The sequence below is a fragment of the Saccopteryx bilineata genome, chromosome 4, assembly GCF_036850765.1.
Source record: "Saccopteryx bilineata isolate mSacBil1 chromosome 4, mSacBil1_pri_phased_curated, whole genome shotgun sequence".
NCBI classification, from domain to species: Eukaryota; Metazoa; Chordata; class Mammalia; order Chiroptera; family Emballonuridae; genus Saccopteryx; species Saccopteryx bilineata.
In genome coordinates, this window is record NC_089493.1 from 225947619 (window position 1) to 225952589 (window position 4971).

General features: G+C 34.5%; 1 pseudogene; it reads right to left on the minus strand.

The window, feature by feature from the left end:
• Nucleotides 1-2602: 2602 nt before the first annotated feature.
• Nucleotides 2603-2848, minus strand: LOC136335650 (guanine nucleotide-binding protein G(I)/G(S)/G(O) subunit gamma-5 pseudogene; annotated as a pseudogene).
• Between the last annotated feature and the right edge of the window lie 2123 nt (nucleotides 2849-4971).

A 4971-nucleotide genomic window follows, 5' to 3' on the forward strand; every position in this document is an offset into this window, starting at 1 on the left:
CTGAAGATATCTATTAAATCGAGTTGATCTAGTGTTTCCAATAAGTCTGCTGTTTGTTAATTTTCTTCCTTGAGGATCTATCTAGTGATGTTAGTGGGGTGTTGAAATCCTCTACTTTTATAGTATTGCTGTTGATTTTGCCCTTTAAATTCATCAAAGTCTGCTTTATATATTTGGGTGCTCCTATATTAGGTGCATAGATATTTATAATAGTTATATTTTCCTGTTGGATTACTCCCTTTATCATTATGTAGTGGCCTTCTTTATCTCTTACTATATCCTTTGTTTTAAAGTCCAATTTGTCTGATATAAATATTGCTACCCCAGCTTTTTTTTCATTTCCATTTGCATGAAATGTTTTTTTCCATCCTTTTACCTTCAATCTAGGTGTGTCTTTTGTTCTAAGGTGTGTCTCTTGTAGACAACATATGTATGGGTCCCGTTTTCTTATCCACACAGCTACCCTATGTCTTTTGATTGGATCATTTAATCCATTTACATTTAAGGTTATTATTGATATGTAGTTGTTTATTGCCATTTTCTTCTTTAAAGGTGTATTCCTTTTTTGCTATATTCTTTTCCCACTTTGATCTGTTTACAACAGGCCCCTTAACTTTTCCTGCAGCACTGGTTTGGTTGTAATGAATTACTTGAGTTGTTTTTTGTCTGGGAAGCTTTTTACTTCTCCTTCGATTTTAAACGATAGCTTTGCTGGATAAAGTAGTCTTGGTTGTAGGTTCTTGTTCTGCATTTCTTTGAATATTTCTTGCCATTCCCTTCTGGCCTCAAGTGTTTCTGTTGAGAAGTCAGATGTCATCCTTATGGGGGCTCCGTTGTAGGTGATAACTTTTTTTTCTCTTGCAGCTTTTAATATTTTCTCTTTATCGTTTAGCTTTGGTATTTTAATTATGATGTGTCTTGGTGTAGGTTTCTTTGGGCTTCTCTTTAATGGAGTCCTCTGTGCTTCTTGGACTTGTGAGAGTTTCTCTTGCATTAATTTAGGGAAGTTTTCAGCTATGATATGATTGAACAAAGTCTCTATCCCTTGTTCTTTTTCTTCTTCTTCAGGAACCCCTATGATGTGGATGCTATTTCTCTTCATGTTGTCACAGAGCTCTCTAAGAGTTTCCTCTGACTTTTTGAGTCTCCTTTCTCCTTTCTTCGCTGCTTTCATGCCTTCATTCAGGTGTCCTCTAACTCACTGACTCTATCCTCTGCTTTATCTATCCTGTTTTTAATTCCTTCCATTGTGGTCTTTATTTCTGATATTGTATTTGTCATCTCCAACTGATTCTTTTTTATACTTGCTATTTCTTTATTTAGGTGTTCATAATGACCATCCATTGTTGTTCTAAGATCCCTAAGCATCCTTACAATCATTATTTTGAACTCCGCATCTGGATGTTTGATTATTTCCATATTACTCAGTTCATCTCCTAAAGGTTTCATTTGGATTGCATTTTTTTGTCTTCTCATTTTTGGTGTTTTGTTTGTAGAGTTGGTTGAGTCTAGGCTTGGTGTTGTCTGCCTCTAGTTTTCAGTTGTGTTATTTCTAGGTCTTCTTGGGTTGGTATCAGCTATTATTTGTCATCCACTTTTGGATTTGGCCAGCTTTGAAGTCTTGATTTGTTTGTTTTCTTAAGAGGTGATAGTCTTGTTTACTGATCTCAGCAGAGGCCTTCCTTGAAACTGTATCCTGGAATGCTGTGGGTGTAACCTGAGACTCTGAAGGTCTCTTCCAACAACTAATCTCACTGCGGGCAGGGTTTTTTCTCAGCTTCAGGAGGGGCAGTAACTCATTTCCATGGAGACCTGAGTTACTGCCCCTCCTCCCCACTTCTTGTTTTCAGCTGTGTCTTGTTGCGCTGATTGGAGCTGGATAGATATCTGGAGATCTCTGATCTGGAAGCACTTCAGCTCTGTTTTGTGAAAGGTTCAGTCCCTCCCCCAGCTATGGCCGCCTCCAGCACGGATGAGTCAGCTTTTTTAGTTCCTGCATTCCTTAGCCCCTCACAGTCTGTCCCTCTCCCTGTCCTTTCCACTTGGGAGATAAGCTGGTCTTTGCCTCGCTCCCTGGTCGCCAGGCAAATGTCTGTGAGCAGTAGTTTCTGCTCTTTTCCTTGTGTGAGATCCCCTCTGGGCTCTCAGCCTTACCCCCCCCACCCCATTCCTGTAAGCAGAGGAGATTCAGGCACTCTCTACCAGGATTGTTGTGGCTTCTTCTTTGCTCCTTGGTTTTTGAGAGCTGTTCTTGCAGTTCAGAGTTGTTTTTTCATGCTAATTTTTTCTAAATTGATTTTTATTCCAGTTTGATGGTGAGAGCTGGGTGTCTGTGCTTCCGCCTACTCCACTGCCATCTTTTTCTCCCAGTGTTCACTATTTTTATTTCTGATGAAATACAATTTTTAAAACTAAGAATTTTTATTATATACTGCTGCTTGTATATATAAAATAATTTTCTTTGTGAAATAGATATTTATGAAGTTCAGAAAGGTAGATGTTAAGGATTGACAAAAACAGAGGTTTGTGTAGTATGGCTCTGTTATAGGGATATGCTCTTTGTACAGGGTTCAAATTTTGTTCTCCCTTAATATTCACTGATTCATGAACAGTGCTTTAGAAAACCTCCCAAGATTTTTTTCATTGCAAAAAAGGAACAGACTTTCTGGGGTCTGAAAGGATTTGTACTTGAAGATAGTCCAGTTGGCAAAGGGTAATTGAATATTCTGCAGACAGAATCATTTCCAATCTGAGCTAACTGCTAAATCTTCACACAATTGAGCCTAGCCTCCAGCCAGAGCTATTGAACCACTTTCTTCATAGAAGTGACCCTGGAGGAAATGGACATGGTGCACAAGAGAGCCTGGAAAATTTCTTGGTAGCAGGTTAGTTAGTCATGGGTCTGCCCAAATCCAGTTTTTTAGCCTTCTCTTTATCACTTGTGTTTTTGGTGTTATATCCAGGAACTCTTTGCTTAAACCAGGTTGCAATGATGTACTCCTGTGTTTTCTCTGAGAGGTTTTTTATTTTTAGCTCTTACATTTAAATTATGATATATTTTGTGTATAATATGATAAGGGACTCAACTTCATAGTCCTGCATGTAAATATCTAGTTATCTCAGTACTAATTGTTAAAAAGACTAATTATTTCCCTCATTGGATTGCCTTGGCCTCTTTGTCAAAGATCAATAAACTATAAATGTTAGAATTTCCTTCTGGACTTCCAGTTTATTACAGTGATCTATATAGCTATCCTTATGCTAGCATTATACTATCTTGGTTACTGTAGCTTTGCAGTAAGTTTTGAAATCAGGAAGTATATGTGCTCCAACTTGGTTCTATTTCATGATTGTTTTGGCTGTTTTGATCTCTTATATTTATATGAATTTTAGTATTAGTTTGTCAACTTCTGCATAAAAGCTAGTTTTTTTTTTGATAGAGATTGTATTAAATCTATAAATTACTTTGGAGAATATGACCATTTTATCAACAATAATTTTCCCAATTCATGAACATGAGATAGCTTTCTATTTATTTAGGTCTTCTTTATTTTTTCAACAGTGGTTTTGTAGTTTTTAATGTAAATGTCTTGTACTTATTTTGTTAAGTGTATTCTTAACTTTTATTTTTTATATATTATTATGAATGAAATTACATTTTATTTTTTGCATTGGTTATAGTTAATATATAGAAATACACTAATTTTTTCATATTGATCTTATATTCTCCACCATGCTTGAATGCATTTGTTAGTTCAGTTACTGGGAGTTTTTTTTGTTTTGTTTTTTTGAATTTCTGTATGTTGGATCATGTTATTTGCAAATAGGGATATTTTTACTTCTTTTCTAAACTCAGATGGTATTTATTTCTCTTTATTACCTAATTTTCCTATTTAAATTCTCTAATAAAATGTTGAGTAGAAGTAGCAAGAGGGTATATCTTCATCTTATTCCTTGTCCTTGGAGAAGAGCACTTAGTATATCACCACTGATTATGATGTTAGCTGTGAACTATTTTGTAGATGATTTTTGTCAGGTTGAAGAAGTTCCATTCTAGTCCTAGATCATTGTTTTCATCATAAAGAGATTGCTGGATTTTTTCAAATACTTATTCTGCATCTTTTGAAATGACCACATATGATTTGTGTTCATTATTCTATTAATGTGATGCATTATAATATGTGATTTTCATATGGTAAAACAATCCTGCATTTCTTGGATAAATTCCACTTGATCATGATGCATAACTCTTTTTATATGTTGTTGGATTTCCTTTTCTAGTGTTTTATTGATTATTTTTGCCTTTATATTCATAAATGATATTGGTCTGTAGTTTTCTTGTGTCATCTTGGTCTCATTTGAGTATAAGGGAAATATTGGTCTCATAGAATTATTTGGAAGGTATTATTTTATTCCATTTTCTGAAAGACTGTCAAAAATTTGTGTCGATTTTACTTTAAATGTTTGGTAGAATTCACCAATGAAGCTGTCTTGGCTGGACTTCTTTTTGTAAGAAAACTTTAAATTACTTAGTCACTTTACTTACAGATTTATTAAAATTTTTCTATTTTTTAGAGTCAGTTTCAGTCATTTTTGTCTTTCTAGCAATCTTTTCATTTTATAGTTATTTTAATTTACCTTTTTAAAAAACATATATATATGATCTATATAGCTATATATAGATCTACTATGTATATAGATAGGTGTGTATAGATCTACTATGTGCTTTGGAGAACCCACAACTCAAGAATCTCCAGTCTTATATAGGAGGAAGTTATGAGCACAAGTAAGTATGGTGTAGTAAAAAGGTTGTGCTCAAAAAGAACAATACAGGGACTATATCATAAACATTTGGAAGGTAAAGAAATCACTTGTAAATTTAACTGGCCTCTATTTGGAATATGCTAAGAGCATATAAAACTGTGAAATATGTGATATTTTCTAGGTCTGTTAATATGTTCAGAACCAGCT